We start from the raw sequence: 18764 nt of genomic DNA on the forward strand, positions 1-18764 counted from the left end.
ACTCCCTCCAGCTCCTCACACTTCAGGAGCTCTCTCTGTTCTGTTCTGTCTCACAGCTCTGCTCTCCACTCCCTCCCACCGGTCTGCCTGAACCCTAGGTGGGTGGCCCTTTCCCACTAGACCATCCCACTAGTGTGCCTGACAGTCATGGTGTGAGGTGCATGTTGGGATTTGTAGTGCAGATGGAATGACACCTGTTTCTGGAACCATGGGGGGGTGGGGGGGTGGGGGGGGGGCCCTGCACCATGAAAAGAGAGGATGCACTTCCCTGTGACACCCTGATATAGTCAGGGGCATCACAGATACGTGCATGCGTGAACTCTGGCACCATTTTAATAAAGACATAATTCCTGTGGCAATGTGCATGCGCTGCCAACAGCAATGGCGGCGCAGCACAATATTCAAATGAAGAAAAGGAGGCAAGCCAGGAGGACACCGGAGATGGTATAAGCACCGAGGACCCGACCCACAAAGGGCCGCCCCTATTGCACCTGTCAATCAAAGTGCAGTGCTTTACTACAACTTTAACCCCTTCAGCCCCGGAGCACTTTCCGTTTTTGCGTTTTTGTTTTTTGCTCCCCTTCTTCCGAGAGCCGTAACTTTTTTATTTTTCCGTCAATCTTGCCATATGAGGGCTTGTTTTTTGCGGGACAAGTTGTACTTTTAAATGAAACCATAAATTTTACCATATGGTGTACTGGAAAACAGCAAAAAAATTCCAAGTGTGGAAAAACTGCAAAAAAAGTGTGATGGCACAATAGTTTTTGGGATGTTTTATTCACGGTGTTCACTATATGGTAAAACTTATGTATGGGTATGATGCCTGAGGTCGGTGCGAGTTTGTAGACACCAAACATGTATAGGTTTACTTGTATCTAAGGGGTTAAACAAAATTCACAAGCTTGTCCAATAAAAGTGGCGCTTGTTTTGTGCCATATTCCGAAAACCGTAGAGTTCTCATTTTTTGGGATCTATGGCTCAGTGACAGCTTATTTTTTGCGTCTCGAGCTGTCGTTTCTAATGGTACCATTTTTGCGCAGATGCTACGTTTTGATCGCCTGTTATTGCATTTTACGTAAAACTTGCGGTGACCAAAAAACGTAATTTTGGCGTTTGGAATTTATTTTGCCACTACGCTGTTTACCAATCAGATTAATTGATTTTATATTTTGATCGGGCATTTCTGAACGCTGCGATACCAAATATGTGTATATTTATTTATTTTTTAACCCTTTAATTTTCAATGGGGGGAAAGGGGGGTGATTGAACTTTTAGGTTTTTTTTTTAATTTTTTTATTTTTTAAAACTTTTTTCACTTTTTTTTTTATTTTACTAGTCCCCCTAGGGGGCTATAGCGATCAGCAATCCGATCGCTCTTATCTATCTGCTGATCACAGCTATACAGCTGTAAACAGCAGATTCAGTCACTTCCTGTTTCTCTCTGCTCTCGGCCGAGGGAAAACGAAAGGGAAACTTCGTAGCTGCAGGCATCATCACATGACCCTGTGCTACGATGGCAACCACCGAAAGTCACGTGATCATGCACGTGACTTCCAGTGGGGGCGGCAGTAAGTAAAAATCATGGCTGCGCGCATATAGATCTCACTGCCAGACTTTGGCAGCGAGATTTAAGGGGTTAAATGTTGCGAGTGGAAGCGATTCCACTCACAACATGCAGGCACACATGTCAGCTGTTGAAAACAGCTGATATGTGTGCCGACCGCCGCCGCCTGCCCGCGGCAGGGGGCGGGGCTTAACGGGACACGCTCCATGACGGATATATCCGTCCATGGTCGTGAAGGGGTTAATGAAAGATATTTCATCAACCAAGAATCTGATCTTTCTATAACAAGTATGCCTGGATACAGTGTCCGAGTGTCTGTATGGCACTGACTTTACTTTAAATAGAAAAATCCTACTGGTTGGCTCTCTTTAGTTTTTATTTTTTATTTTTCCCTCTCCTTTGTAGAGAGGTAACCAATTAAATATTTGGCATGTAATGAATTAACTTCAGTTTTCACTGAGGGTGTGTACCTCTGCCTCCTGTATGACACTGACCAATCAAGGCAGGCAGCAACATTTAATTGAAAAAAGGTCTAGCTCCATGCAATAAAATGGATTGATAGATAAAATCCAGTCGCAAGTCTATAGTTAGGTAAAATTATAGATGATCAATTACTCAAACTCCATAGTTGAAAGGCTAATACCATGACCAGCTGAGGGAGGATTCTCCGGTCATGATGTCTGTGTAACCAAACCCCCTTATCCTCTAAAATTAAACACACGGACTGCATGCGACTTGGTTCAAATGGCCACAGCAGCCTTTTTATTGCCTATTGTTTTACAGACTAGTACCTTAGGGACGCCGTCCAACGGGCGACCCAAAACAACCACATAACGGTAACAATAGACAATAACATTTACAATACCCCCCGGGGTAGGCCCAGTCCACTACTACTACTCCCCCTGTCCCCGGCCGCAACACACCGACCCAGAGACGAGGTGCCAATCACCCACGGATTGACCCCCACACTTTGGCAGAACCCCGTGCCTGCCACATCCCGGAAACCGAGAGCCACCATACCAAGACAATGACTCCCGGTCCAGCCACCAATCACTTCCAAACCTCTGGACCAGACCTACCCCCACCGCTACTGTGACCAAAGGTATCCCAACTACCCAAAAACATCTCCCACATGACAACACAAAGGGAGGGTGGGCGGGGATCGTTCGGCGTCCGGAAACAGAAGAGGAGGTAACTCCTTCCTCTCCCAGCTAACCCTTTCCCTGCTCCTCCTCTTCCTCCCCGGCTAAAACCATCCCCCAAAGCCATATTAGGCATATACCACTGTCCCTATTAACCCATCACTCCCTACCTCCCCCTTGGTCATGTCGCCCCTCCCCCCAAGTGGGTCCGTGGCTTTCTTGACCAGCTGAGGGAGGATTCTCCGGTCATGATGTCTGTGTAACCAAACCCCCTTATCCTCTAAAATTAAACACACGGACTGCATGCGACTTGGTTCAAATGGCCACAGCAGCCTTTTTATTGCCTATTGTTTTACAGACTAGTACCTTAGGGACGCCGTCCAACGGGCGACCCAAAACAACCACATAACGGTAACAATAGACAATAACATTTACAATACCCCCCGGGGTAGGCCCAGTCCACTACTACTACTCCCCCTGTCCCCGGCCGCAACACACCGACCCAGAGACGAGGTGCCAATCACCCACGGATTGACCCCCACACTTTGGCAGAACCCCGTGCCTGCCACATCCCGGAAACCGAGAGCCACCATACCAAGACAATGACTCCCGGTCCAGCCACCAATCACTTCCAAACCTCTGGACCAGACCTACCCCCACCGCCACAGGACAGACCACGTGACACCTTACGTGGCCTGGACCCGCCACACACCAAAAGCACGCTCCACACCATCCTGCAGACCCAACGCCCATAAATCCAGACCGACCTCGTTGAGGTGCACACCATCACCCCTCCGAAATCGCCAATCAGCCGGCTCCAAATCCCTGTGCCGTACCACAATCCCACCATTCCTGGTCACAAACCTAGCCACTACCCTATTCACCTGGGCCCTGGCCTTATTAACCTTCTCCACCGACCGAGCCCCTCTCCATGCCAACCTGGTCACTATGTCAGACCATACGACCAGCAAACCAGGATACCGCTTCCACAACTGCAGTAAATCAATCTTTATGTCTCGGATCAAATCCCGCGACGCCCTGGCACCAAGATCATTACCCCCCACATGCAATACCAGCACATCCGGGGGCCGCTCAACTTTACAATGGAAACGAAATTCCGGGACCACCCTGCCCCACTCCATGCCCCGAACTCCGATCCATCGAACAGTCGCCTGCGCACGATCCAAACCCAGCTGTCGACCATTCGGGCGGACCTCCGCCCGACGGGCACCCCAAAATACGAAGGAGTGCCCCAAGATCCAGATCAGGCACTTCCCTATAACAAATAAAACAAAACGAAAATATCAAAACCAATAACAGCACAACCACCAACACATCAAAAAACACCCCTTGCCTCAAACCTTCCGCACGTAACCAAAGTCCCATGATGCTACAACAACTGCGGTCTCACATACCGCCGAAAACAAGAAGATTCCCATCTACCAATACGCTTTACCACCTCATCTCCAAGCCCCCAACGGGCTGCCTCCGTTGCTGCACCAATTCGGAATGAATGCGACCCGAATTCCTCCGGGCGCTCCCCCGCGTTACGTAGACTTAGCCGCAGCACCGCCACAAACTGAAACCTCGACAAAAACGACCCATTCAAATGCCGCAACAACGGGCCAGGTAAGCCTCCCCTCACGGCCAAAAATCTCTCGACTAAACGCACAGGGCACAATTCCTCTCCTGGAACCGCATATAACACCACCAATCTACCACGGCCCAGCTGATCCATTTTTGACCGGCGAATCCGGCACTCCACCTGACTACTGCTCACTTGCACGTCCTCAAACATCAAACCACCACCCGTCACCCTGGACGGGCTCACCAGCTCGCCTATCCGGAACGCCCCATAAAAAGCGAGACCGAAAGCCGTTGTAAATAGAACCGTCTCGTACACAGACTCACAAATGCCGCTCAGGCCACCCACCATCCGTCTCAACAAACCAAACGATACAGGGCGCCTCTTGTCCCTCTCCCGTACGCCACGGCGAAAGCCCCGCAAAGCCTGACGAACCCGAAAATCCTGTGAAACATCACGCTCCCCTCTCATTTTTAACCAAAATGCCACTGCCGACACCCGATGTGCCACAGCCGATGCCGATCGCCCGGCTGAAAAATCCGTACTCACCAATGACAACAAAGCCACCAAGTAATCCACGCTTTCCCCACCAAACATCAGACGCAACAACTCCTCCCATTCAGCCCACACCTTAGCATACCGGCACCAAGTCACCTCGGTCACCGAGTTCCGAATCAAGTCTGAGATCACCGCCTCACCAGATGCCACAAATCCTCGGGGCACTCCACTCCAACTTCGTCCGCCCACGGCAACAGCGCCCGAAACCTGCTGAACTGAAAACGAGACAAAGCATCAGCCACCTCGTTGTCAACACCCGGAACGTGCCGTGCCACTACCTGCACATTCAACTGCAGACATCTCAACACTAAATGCCGCAAATACACCACCACCGGCTCCGACTTAGCAGACAAGTTGTTAATCGCGTGCACCACCGCCTGGTTATCACAATGAAAACACACTTTCCTTCCGGCAAAGTGCGACCCCCATAGCTCCACTGCCACTACAATGGGGAATAGCTCTAACAGAGCCAAATTCCTAACCAAGCCGCTCTCCCGCCACGCCTGTGGCCACTGCCCGACACACCAATGACCTCTGAAGACAGCCCCAAACCCGGCCGACCCCGCCGCATCCGTAAACAGCTGCAACGCCCCGTTAGACGCCACCCTCTCCATCACCAGCGTCCGGCCGTTGAAATGCTGCAAAAATTGATCCCATACTTCCAAATCGTCCCTGATCGCCTTTGTGATCCGCACAAAATGCGCCGGCAACCGTACCCCGGCCGTCGCCGTCGCCAAACGCCTCGCAAACACTCTCCCCATTGGCACAATTCTGCAAGCAAAATTCAATTTTCCAAGCAAAGACTGCACCGCCTTAAGCCGCACCTTCTTCGCCGCTTTTACCCCTGACACTGCGGACCTCAAATCACGGACCTTCTCCGCCGGCAACCTGCATTCCATAGCAATGGTGTCAATTTCAATTCCCAGAAAACACATCACCGGCGCCGGGCCTTCCGTCTTATCCGGCGCCAAAGGAATCCCGAAACTGGCCGCAACTTTTTGCAACGCAAACAGCAAACCCGCACAAACCATCGAACCCGCCGGCCCGACACACAGGAAATCATCCAAGTAATGAATGATGGACGTAAGCCCGGACACGTCCCGAACCACCCACTCAACAAACGAACTAAATGCCTCAAAGTACGAACACGAAATGGAACAGCCCATTGGCAAACAACGATCAACATAATAACTGCCATCCCACCAGCAACCCAACAAATGCTGACTATCTGGATGAACCGGTAACAACCGAAACGCTGCTTCCACATCCGCCTTTGCCATCAATGCACCCCGCCCCGCCGCCCTAACCAGGTCCAACGCCTTATCGAACGACACATAATATACCGCCGACAACTCCGGCGCAATGCCATCATTCACCGATAACCCTTCCGGGTAAGACAAATGATGAATCAGCCGAAATTTATTCCGCTCCTTCTTTGGTACCACCCCCAACGGTGACACCACCAAATTCCCGCACGGCGGGGCGACATAAGGGCCGCCCATCCTGCCCAAAGCCACCTCCCTTTCCAGCTTCTCATCCACCACTTCCGGGTGATCCCGAGCGGAACGCAAATTACGATACGGCGGAACCGATGCATTAACAACCGACGGAATATGAAAACCATCCGAAAAACCAGAACTTAACAACGCCGCCGCCTCCTTGTCCGGATACCTATTTAAAAACGGAACCATCACTTCTACCTTCACCGGCGTCGTCCCTCTTACCAGCCCCATCACCAGCCTTTCCTTTTCCTTTTTTAAAACATTTGGACAAGCTATGTCCCCCCCCACATCCGGAGCATTCATGCTTAAAACGGCACGCCGCTCCAAACCTGCACTGCCCTTCATTGTACTGCCAACACAAACCTTTCTTGAAACTTGCCGGGGACCCGGCCCCCCCCGAACCCCCGGCGCCCCCCCGAAAGGGCTGAGCCGGTGCCGACATCAATCGCATCCATAAGGAAATATCCTTATGGTCCCAACGCATATCTGGCCGCAATGCCTTCCGCTGCCGAAATTGCTCGTCGTAGCGCAGCCACGCCAGTCCGCCATAAACTCGATAAGCCTCCCCTATCGCATCCATGTAGCCGAACAAAGCCGAACAATGCTCCGGCTCCTTCTCCCCGACCACGCTCGCCAAAATCGCAAATGCCTGCAGCCAGTTGGCAAAAGTCCGAGGAATAAGCCTATAACGGCGCTTTTCCTCCTCGTCCTTCTCCTTTTTGGAATCACTCGGCTTAACCCTATCCAAATTAAATTTCTCCAGGGGAAGCAGAGAAAATATCTCCACATATTCCCCTTTCCAAATTTTTTCCCGCACCTCCTTCTTTAAATGGGCCCCCAGCGGGCCCTCAAAACAAACATAAACTTCGCTTTTAGCCCTATCATCTAAGCGCACCACCTCATCCTCCTTCTCCTTTTCCTTCTCCTTTTCCTTCTCCTTTTCCTTCTCCTTTCCCCCCCCCGTCTCACTCCCCCCTTCGCCCCCCCCCTCTACTCGCACCCGCTCCGTCACCCCCCGTCGCCGCCGAGGCCCCTAAACCGGCTGCACCCACCCACGCCGCCACCGGCGCCTGGGCCCCCTCCCCCCCCGCTCCCGAAGCCGCCGCCAGCCCCTGCAACAGCCCCAACAATTGACTCCACACTGCGAAACCAGCGGGCGCTGCCGTAGCCGCAGCCGCCCCCCCCCCCGAAGCCCCCCGCCAGCGCAGCCCCTGCCGCCTCCGCGGCCGTCTCACCCGACCGCCGCTCGGCGTCTCCCGAGACCGCCGCCTCGCTGTCCTCCGTCTGTCGTCCATCCGACTCCTCCGAACCGAAAGCCTCTTCCCCCTCCTCGCCGCTGGCCTCATCTTCCATCCGACATCCGGGGGGCGCCGCCGCAGCACCCCCCCCACCACGGCCGCCAGACAGGGCCGCCGCGTGGGCAGAGTCATCCCCGCTCCATCTCTTGCCCCGGGGTGACAACCCAGGAGACCGTCCTGTCCCCCGCGCCGGCACCCCGGGCCTCGACCTCTTGCGCCCGCCCCCCTGCCGACTGCAAGGGGCCTCTGGGCGCGGACGACCAGACGCCCGGCTCCGGATCGCAGCCGTCGTCGCCTCTGGCCCTCCTGGGCTATTGCAGGCCTCCATCCGCCGAGTCCTCCCGCTCCCACGGGAGACTGCCACATCCGGGGGCTGCACAGCGGTACTGAGTGACCCGGCGGTTGCCGCAGAGCTCCCGCCGTCACTCCTTCTCTCAGCCGCACCGGGGTCAGGCACCGCAGACCCCCCCCCGGCGCCGGACCTACCGCCACGTGCAGCCCCGCGGTCCCCCCGCCGACTGCAGGGGGATCTGCTGGCCTCTCTCCTGCGCCGAGCGCGCTCCCGGCCTGGAGCCGCTGCAGTCTCAGTAACTCCAGCCCGGAGGCCGGGACCGGAAGCAGGCCCCGTGCTGGCCACTCCCACCTCCCGACCGCCGCGGCTGGAACGAAGATTCCTCCCGCCGGCCTCTGCAGCAGCCAGACGCTGCTGCTGCGCTGCACTCTGCGGAGGGTCCCTGGAGGGGCTCTTACATCTCCTCCTCGCCCCCCCCCGCGCCCGGGGAATACCTGCGGGGGGGCCGCGACTGGCGCCCGCCGCTGCTGGGGGGACGAGGGGCAAGCGCCGACGGGTTAACCCCGGCAGCCCTGATGTGGGTCTGCACTGCCAGGGGCCCGTGCGCTGCGACCGCTGCCTGAATCAGACGCTGGAGCTCCTGAAGATCTGCCATGGAGGTGCACGTGCAGATCGTTCGGCGTCCGGAAACAGAAGAGGAGGTAACTCCTTCCTCTCCCAGCTAACCCTTTCCCTGCTCCTCCTCTTCCTCCCCGGCTAAAACCATCCCCCAAAGCCATATTAGGCATATACCACTGTCCCTATTAACCCATCACTCCCTACCTCCCCCTTGGTCATGTCGCCCCTCCCCCCAAGTGGGTCCGTGGCTTTCTTAGCTGTAGTAACGGTAAGCTTTGGCACATTGATTACAGTGAGCTGGTTTCTCTTAGTTCTGCGCTTATATGTTGCTGTATGCAGTAAATATCTGTGGCGATGTCTTCAGGCTCATATTACTAGAGTCTACAGGTTTTACCAGCATAAATAAGCAGTGAAGATCGATTACACAGGAGTGTTAAACTATTAACTTCTGCAGTGAAAATTCCCTGACAACCTGTCACGCTGGGATGATGGAACGCTCGAAGAATAGCGCAACACAGAGGGAAAAATAAGGAAGATGTAAAGGAAGGCCCTGACGTTATGTAGAGGGGTCACCACTTCACTCTCACCAGATCCACATACTTGCGGTCACAAAACTGCCCACATTCACTGGCAACATCAGCAAATCCTGACAGTGCGGTGCATACACCAACAGGATCCAGAAGTCTGAAAAAGACCAAATATCCCCTTTAACCTTACTGTAAAGCGGGGTTTACATGCTACGATATGGTTAATGAATTATCGTCGGGGTCACGGTGTTTGTGACGCACATCCGGCGTCATTAACGAGATCGCAGCGTGTGACACCTATGAGCGACCTTAAACGATCGCAACAGCGGTCAAAATCGTTTGCCGCGGAGAGGTTGTCCTGAAACAAAAAATCATTTTCTGCTTATTAGTGATGTTGTTCCTCGTTCCTGTGGTGGCACACATCGCTGTGTGTAAAGCCGCAGAAGCGATGAACATCTCCTTACCTGCCTCCACCGGCAATGCGGAAGGAAGGAGGTGGGTGGGTTGTTACGTCCCGCTCATCTCCGCCCCTCCGCTTCTATTGGACGCCTGTCGTGTGACGTCGCTGTGACGCTGCACGACCCGCCCCCTTAGAAAGGAGGTAGATTGCCGGCCAGAGCGACGTCGCAGAGCAGGTAAGTGCGTGTAAAGCTGCTGTAGAGATAATGTTCGCTACGGCAGCGATCACCACATATCGGCCGTACGACGGGGGCGGGTGCTATCGCGCTCGACATCACTAGCCGATGCTAGCAATGTCGCAACGTGTAAAGCCCGCTTAAATGTTGGAAAGTTAAAAAACAAAAACAAAAAATAAACTAAGGGAAATTCTAGGATTGCGTTTTGTTTTGCTGCAGGTCTGCCAAAAATACAATTAAAAGTGGTCAAAACATCATTTGTACCACTGAGTTATAGCAAGGAAAATTGCAACACATCACTCAGTCTTCACACAGCTTCATTATAGAACTTTAAAACATGAACGGGGAGTGATATGTGTGTCCTGTGCACAGTATAGAGCTAAGTGTGTGCTCACCAGGCACAGTATAGAGCTAAGTGTGTGCTCACCAGGCACAGTACAGAGCCGAGTGTGTGCTCACCAGGCACAGTAGATAGCCAAGTGTGTGCTCACCAGGCACAGTACAGAGCTAAGTGTGTGCTCACCAGGCACAGTACAGAGCCAAGTGTGTGCTCACCAGGCACAGTACAGAGCCGAGTGTGTGCTCACCAGGCACAGTACAGAGCTAAGTGTGTGCTCACCAGGCACAGTATAGAGCTAAGTGTGTGCTCACCAGGCACAGTACAGAGCCGAGTGTGTGCTCACCAGGCACAGTACAGAGCCGAGTGTGTGCTCACCAGGCACAGTACAGAGCCGAGTGTGTGCTCACCAGGCACAGTAGATAGCCAAGTGTGTGCTCACCAGGCACAGTACAGAGCTAAGTGTGTGCTCACCAGGCACAGTACAGAGCCAAGTGTGTGCTCACCAGGCACAGTATAGAGCTAAGTGTGTGCTCACCAGGCACAGTACAGAGCCGAGTGTGTGCTCACCAGGCACAGTACAGAGCTAAGTGTGTGCTCACCAGGCACAGTATAGAGCTAAGTGTGTGCTTACCAGGCACAGTACAGAGCTAAGTGTGTGCTCACCAGGCACAGTACAGAGCCGAGTGTGTGCTCACCAGGCACAGTAGATAGCCAAGTGTGTGCTCACCAGGCACAGTACAGAGCCGAGTGTGTGCTCACCAGGCACAGTACAGAGCTAAGTGTGTGCTCACCAGGCACAGTACAGAGCCGAGTGTGTGCTCACCAGGCACAGTACAGAGCTAAGTGTGTGCTCACCAGGCACAGTATAGAGCTAAGTGTGTGTTCACCAGGCACAGTACAGAGCCGAGTGTGTGCTCACCAGGCACAGTACAGAGCTGAGTGTGTGCTCACCAGGCACAGTACAGAGCCGAGTGTGTGCTCACCAGGCACAGTACAGAGCCGAGTGTGTGCTCACCAGGCACAGTACAGAGCCGAGTGTGTGCTCACCAGGCACAGTACAGAGCCCAGTGTGTGCTCACCAGGCACGGTACAGAGCCGAGTGTGTGCTCACCAGGCACGGTACAGAGCCGAGTGTGTGCTCACCAGGCACGGTACAGAGCCGAGTGTGTGCTCACCAGGCACAGTACAGAGCCGAGTGTGTGCTCACCAGGCACAGTACAGAGCCGAGTGTGTGCTCACCAGGCACAGTACAGAGCCGAGTGTGTGCTCACCAGGCACAGTACAGAGCCGAGTGTGTGCTCACCAGGCACAGTACAGAGCCGAGTGTGTGCTCACCAGGCACAGTACAGAGCCAAGTGTGTGCTCACCAGGCACGGTACAGAGCCGAGTGTGTGCTCACCAGGCACGGTACAGAGCCGAGTGTGTGCTCCCCAGGCACAGTACAGAGCCGAGTGTGTGCTCACCAGGCACGGTACAGAGCCGAGTGTGTGCTCACCAAGCACAGTACAGAGCCGAGTGTGTGCTCACCAGGCACAGTACAGAGCCGAGTGTGTGCTCACCAGGCACAGTACAGAGCCGAGTGTGTGCTCACCAGGCACAGTACAGAGCCGAGTGTGTGCTCACCAGGCACGGTACAGAGCCAAGTGTGTGCTCACCAGGCACGGTACAGAGCCGAGTGTGTGCTCACCAGGCACAGTACAGAGCTGAGTGTGTGCTCACCAGGCACAGTACAGAGCCGAGTGTGTGCTCACCAGGCACAGTACAGAGCCGAGTGTGTGCTCACCAGGCACGGTACAGAGCCAAGTGTGTGCTCACCAGGCACGGTACAGAGCCAAGTGTGTGCTCACCAGGCACGGTACAGAGCCAAGTGTGTGCTCACCAGGCACAGTACAGAGCTGAGTGTGTGCGCTCACCAGGCACAATACAGAGCCAAGTGTGTGCTCACCAGACACGGTACAGAGCCAAGTGTGTGCTCACCAGACACGGTACAGAGCCAAGTGTGTGCTCACCAGGCACAGTACAGAGCTAAGTGTGCGCTCACCAGGCACAGTACAGAGCCAAGTGTGCGCTCACCAGGCACAGTACAGAGCCAAGTATGCGCTCACCAGGCACAGTACAGAGCCAAGTATGCGCTCACCAGGCACAGTACAGAGCCAAGTGTGCGCTCACCAGGAACAATACAGAGCTAAGTGTGCGCTCACCAGGCACAATACAGAGCTAAGTGTGCGCTCACCAGGCACAGCACAGAGCTGAGTGTGCGCTCACCAGGCACAGCACAGAGCTGAGTGTGTGCTCACCAGGCACAGCACAGAGCTGAGTGTGTGCTCACCAGGCACAGTACAGAGCTGAGTGTGTGCTCACCAGGCACAGCACAAAGCTGAGTGTGTGCTCACCAGGCACAATACAGAGCTGAGTGTGTGCTCACCAGGCACAGTACAGAGCTGAGTGTGTGCTCACCAGGCACAGCACAGAGCCGAGTGTGTGCTCACCAGGCACAGCACAGAGCCGAGTGTGTGCTCACCAGGCACAGCACAGAGCCGAGTGTGTGCTCACCAGGCACAGTACAGAGCCCAGTGTGTGCTCACCAGGCACAGTACAGAGCCGAGTGTGTGCTCACCAGGCACAGTACAGAGCTGAGTGTGTGCTCACCAGGCACGGTACAGAGCCAAGTGTGTGCTCACCAGGCACAGCACAGAGCCCAGTGTGTGCTCACCAGGCACAGCACAGAGCTGAGTGTGTGCTCACCAGGCACAGTACAGAGCTGAGTGTGTGCTCACCAGGCACAGTACAGAGCCGAGTGTGTGCTCACCAGGCACGGTACAGAGCCAAGTTTGTGCTCACCAGGCACGGTACAGAGCCAAGTGTGTGCTCACCAGGCACAGTACAGAGCCGAGTGTGTGCGCTCACCAGGCACAATACAGAGCCAAGTGTGTGCTCACCAGACACGGTACAGAGCCAAGTGTGTGCTCACCAGACACGGTACAGAGCCAAGTGTGTGCTCACCAGACACGGTACAGAGCCAAGTGTGCGCTCACCAGGCACAGTACAGAGCCGAGTGTGTGCTCACCAGGCACAGTACAGAGCTAAGTGTGTGCTCACCAGGCACAGTATAGAGCTAAGTGTGTGCTCACCAGGCACAGTACAGAGCCGAGTGTGTGCTCACCAGGCACAGTACAGAGCCGAGTGTGTGCTCACCAGGCACAGTACAGAGCCGAGTGTGTGCTCACCAGGCACAGTAGATAGCCAAGTGTGTGCTCACCAGGCACAGTACAGAGCTAAGTGTGTGCTCACCAGGCACAGTACAGAGCCAAGTGTGTGCTCACCAGGCACAGTACAGAGCTAAGTGTGTGCTCACCAGGCACAGTACAGAGCCGAGTGTGTGCTCACCAGGCACAGTACAGAGCTAAGTGTGTGCTCACCAGGCACAGTATAGAGCTAAGTGTGTGCTTACCAGGCACAGTACAGAGCTAAGTGTGTGCTCACCAGGCACAGTACAGAGCCGAGTGTGTGCTCACCAGGCACAGTAGATAGCCAAGTGTGTGCTCACCAGGCACAGTACAGAGCCGAGTGTGTGCTCACCAGGCACAGTACAGAGCTAAGTGTGTGCTCACCAGGCACAGTACAGAGCCGAGTGTGTGCTCACCAGGCACAGTACAGAGCTAAGTGTGTGCTCACCAGGCACAGTATAGAGCTAAGTGTGTGTTCACCAGGCACAGTACAGAGCCGAGTGTGTGCTCACCAGGCACAGTACAGAGCTGAGTGTGTGCTCACCAGGCACAGTACAGAGCCGAGTGTGTGCTCACCAGGCACAGTACAGAGCCGAGTGTGTGCTCACCAGGCACAGTACAGAGCCGAGTGTGTGCTCACCAGGCACGGTACAGAGCCCAGTGTGTGCTCACCAGGCACGGTACAGAGCCGAGTGTGTGCTCACCAGGCACGGTACAGAGCCGAGTGTGTGCTCACCAGGCACGGTACAGAGCCGAGTGTGTGCTCACCAGGCACAGTACAGAGCCGAGTGTGTGCTCACCAGGCACAGTACAGAGCCGAGTGTGTGCTCACCCAGGCACAGTACAGAGCCGAGTGTGTGCTCACCAGGCACAGTACAGAGCCGAGTGTGTGCTCACCAGGCACAGTACAGAGCCGAGTGTGTGCTCACCAGGCACAGTACAGAGCTAAGTGTGTGCTCACCAGGCACGGTACAGAGCCGAGTGTGTGCTCACCAGGCACGGTACAGAGCCGAGTGTGTGCTCACCAGGCAACAGTACAGAGCCGAGTGTGTGCTCACCAGGCACGGTACAGAGCCGAGTGTGTGCTCACCAAGCACAGTACAGAGCCGAGTGTGTGCTCACCAGGCACAGTACAGAGCCGAGTGTGTGCTCACCAGGCACAGTACAGAGCCGAGTGTGTGCTCACCAGGCACAGTACAGAGCCGAGTGTGTGCTCACCAGGCACGGTACAGAGCCGAGTGTGTGCTCACCAGGCACGGTACAGAGCCGAGTGTGTGCTCACCAGGCACAGTACAGAGCTGAGTGTGTGCTCACCAGGCACAGTACAGAGCCGAGTGTGTGCTCACCAGGCACGGTACAGAGCCAAGTGTGTGCTCACCAGGCACGGTACAGAGCCAAGTGTGTGCTCACCAGGCACGGTACAGAGCCAAGTGTGTGCTCACCAGGCACAGTACAGAGCTGAGTGTGTGCTCACCAGGCACAGTACAGAGCCGAGTGTGTGCTCACCAGGCACGGTACAGAGCCAAGTGTGTGCTCACCAGGCACGGTACAGAGCCAAGTGTGTGCTCACCAGGCACGGTACAGAGCCAAGTGTGTGCTCACCAGGCACAGTACAGAGCTGAGTGTGTGCGCTCACCAGGCACAATACAGAGCCAAGTGTGTGCTCACCAGACACGGTACAGAGCCAAGTGTGTGCTCACCAGACACGGTACAGAGCCAAGTGTGTGCTCACCAGGCACAGTACAGAGCCAAGTGTGTGCTCACCAGACACGGTACAGAGCCAAGTGTGTGCTCACCAGACACGGTACAGAGCCAAGTGTGCGCTCACCAGGCACAGTACAGAGCCAAGTGTGCGCTCACCAGGCACAGTACAGAGCCAAGTATGCGCTCACCAGGCACAGTACAGAGCCAAGTATGCGCTCACCAGGCACAGTACAGAGCCAAGTGTGCGCTCACCAGGAACAATACAGAGCTAAGTGTGCGCTCACCAGGCACAATACAGAGCTAAGTGTGCGCTCACCAGGCACAGCACAGAGCTGAGTGTGCGCTCACCAGGCACAGCACAGAGCTGAGTGTGCGCTCACCAGGCACAGCACAGAGCTGAGTGTGCGCTCACCAGGCACAGCACAGAGCTGAGTGTGTGCTCACCAGGCACAGCACAGAGCTGAGTGTGTGCTCACCAGGCACAGTACAGAGCTGAGTGTGTGCTCACCAGGCACAGCACAAAGCTGAGTGTGTGCTCACCAGGCACAATACAGAGCTGAGTGTGTGCTCACCAGGCACAGTACAGAGCTGAGTGTGTGCTCACCAGGCACAGCACAGAGCCGAGTGTGTGCTCACCAGGCACAGCACAGAGCCGAGTGTGTGCTCACCAGGCACAGCACAGAGCCGAGTGTGTGCTCACCAGGCACAGTACAGAGCCCAGTGTGTGCTCACCAGGCACAGTACAGAGCCGAGTGTGTACTCACCAGGCACAGTACAGAGCTGAGTGTGTGCTCACCAGGCACGGTACAGAGCCAAGTGTGTGCTCACCAGGCACAGCACAGAGCCCAGTGTGTGCTCACCAGGCACAGCACAGAGCTGAGTGTGTGCTCACCAGGCACAGTACAGAGCTGAGTGTGTGCTCACCAGGCACAGTACAGAGCCGAGTGTGTGCTCACCAGGCACGGTACAGAGCCAAGTTTGTGCTCACCAGGCATGGTACAGAGCCAAGTGTGTGCTCACCAGGCACAGTACAGAGCCGAGTGTGTGCGCTCACCAGGCACAATACAGAGCCAAGTGTGTGCTCACCAGACACGGTACAGAGTCAAGTGTGTGCTCACCAGACACGGTACAGAGCCAAGTGTGTGCTCACCAGACACGGTACAGAGCCAAGTGTGCGCTCACCAGGCACAGTACAGAGCCAAGTGTGCGCTCACCAGGCACAGTACAGAGCCAAGTGTGCGCTCACCAGGCACAGTACAGAGCCAAGTGTGCGCTCACCAGGCACAGTACAGACCCAAGTGTGCGCTCACCAGGCACAGTACAGACCCAAGTGTGCGCTCACCAGGCACAGTACAGAGCTAAGTGTGCGCTCACCAGGAACAATACAGAGCTAAGTGTGCGCTCACCAGGCACAATACAGAGCTAAGTGTGCGCTCACCAGGCACAGCACAGAGCTGAGTGTGCGCTCACCAGGCACAGCACAGAGCTGAGTGTGTGCTCACCAGGCACAGCACAGAGCTGAGTGTGTGCTCACCAGGCACAGTACAGAGCTGAGTGTGTGCTCACCAGGCACAGCACAAAGCTGAGTGTGTGCTCACCAGGCACAATACAGAGCTGAGTGTGTGCTCACCAGGCACAGTACAGAGCTGAGTGTGTGCTCACCAGGCACAGCACAGAGCTGAGTGTGTGCTCACCACGCACAGTACAGAGCCGAGTGTGTGCTCACCAGGCACAGTACAGAGCCCAGTGTGTGCTCACCAGGCACAGTACAGAGCCGAGTGTGTGCTCACCAGGCACAGTAAAGAGCTGAGTGTGTGCTCACCAGGCACGGTACAGAGCCAAGTGTGTGCTCACCAGGCACAGCACAGAGCCCAGTGTGTGCTCACCAGGCACAGCACAGAGCTGAGTGTGTGCTCACCAGGCACAGCACAGAGCCCAGTGTGTGCTCACCAGGCACAGCACAGAGCCCAGTGTGTGCTCACCAGGCACAGCACAGAGCTGAGTGTGTGCTCACCAGGCACAGTACAGAGCCCAGTGTGTGCTCACCAGGCACAGTACAGAGCCCAGTGTGTGCTCACCAGGCACAGCACAGAGCCCAGTGTGTGCTCACCAGGCACAGCACAGAGCTGAGTGTGTGCTCACCAGGCACAGTACAGAGCTGAGTGTGCGCTCACCAGGCACAGTACAGAGCTGAGTGTGTGCTCACCAGGCACAGCACAGAGCCCAGTGTGTGCTCACCAGGCACAGCACAGAGCCCAGTGTGTGCTCACCAGGCACAGCACAGAGCTGAGTGTGTGCTCACCAGGCACAGCACAGAGCCCAGTGTGTGCTCACCAGGCACAGTACAGAGCCCAGTGTGTGCTCACCAGGCACAGCACAGAGCCCAGTGTGTGCTCACCAGGCACAGCACAGAGCTGAGTGTATGCTCACCAGGAACAGTACAGAGCTGAGTGTGCGCTCACCAGGCACAGTACAGAGCTGAGTGTGTGCTCACCAGGTACATCAGTGATATGTGCGTAGTCGTACTCTGCACAGTGAAGTAATATTTGTGTACTAGGCAAGTGCAGACTGTAAATTGCAGGGCCAAGTGTGTGCTCACCAGGCACGGTACAGAGCCAAGTGTGTGCTCACCAGGCACGGTACAGAGCCAAGTGTGTGCTCACCAGGCACAGTACAGAGCTGAGTGTGTGCGCTCACCAGGCACAATACAGAGCCAAGTGTGTGCTCACCAGACACGGTACAGAGCCAAGTGTGTGCTCACCAGACACGGTACAGAGCCAAGTGTGTGCTCACCAGGCACAGTACAGAGCTAAGTGTGCGCTCACCAGGCACAGTACAGAGCCAAGTGTGCGCTCACCAGGCACAGTACAGAGCCAAGTATGCGCTCACCAGGCACAGTACAGAGCCAAGTATGCGCTCACCAGGCACAGTACAGAGCCAAGTGTGCGCTCACCAGGAACAATACAGAGCTAAGTGTGCGCTCACCAGGCACAATACAGAGCTAAGTGTGCGCTCACCAGGCACAGCACAGAGCTGAGTGTGCGCTCACCAGGCACAGCACAGAGCTGAGTGTGCGCTCACCAGGCACAGCACAGAGCTGAGTGTGTGCTCACCAGGCACAGCACAGAGCTGAGTGTGTGCTCACCAGGCACAGTACAGAGCTGAGTGTGTGCTCACCAGGCACAGCACAAAGCTGAGTGTGTGCTCACCAGGCACAATACAGAGCTGAGTGTGTGCTCACCAGGCACAGTACAGAGCTGAGTGTGTGCTCACCAGGCACAGCACAGAGCCGAGTGTGTGCTCACCAGGCACAGCACAGAGCCGAGTGTGTGCTCACCAGGCACAGTACAGAGCCCAGTGTGTGCTCACCAGGCACAGTACAGAGCCGAGTGTGTGCTCACCAGGCACAGTACAGAGCTGAGTGTGTGCTCACCAGGCACGGTACAGAGCCAAGTGTGTGCTCACCAGGCACAGCACAGAGCCCAGTGTGTGCTCACCAGGCACAGCACAGAGCTGAGTGTGTGCTCACCAGGCACAGTACAGAGCTGAGTGTGTGCTCACCAGGCACAGTACAGAGCTAAGTGTGCGCTCACCAGGCACAGCACAGAGCTGAGTGTGCGCTCACCAGGCACAGCACAGAGCTGAGTGTGCGCTCACCAGGCACAGCACAGAGCTGAGTGTGTGCTCACCAGGCACAGTACAGAGCTGAGTGTGTGCTCACCAGGCACAGCACAAAGCTGAGTGTGTGCTCACCACGCACAGTACAGAGCCG

This window comes from Anomaloglossus baeobatrachus, chromosome 1 (assembly GCF_048569485.1).
Source record: "Anomaloglossus baeobatrachus isolate aAnoBae1 chromosome 1, aAnoBae1.hap1, whole genome shotgun sequence".
Lineage (NCBI taxonomy): Eukaryota > Metazoa > Chordata > Amphibia > Anura > Aromobatidae > Anomaloglossus > Anomaloglossus baeobatrachus.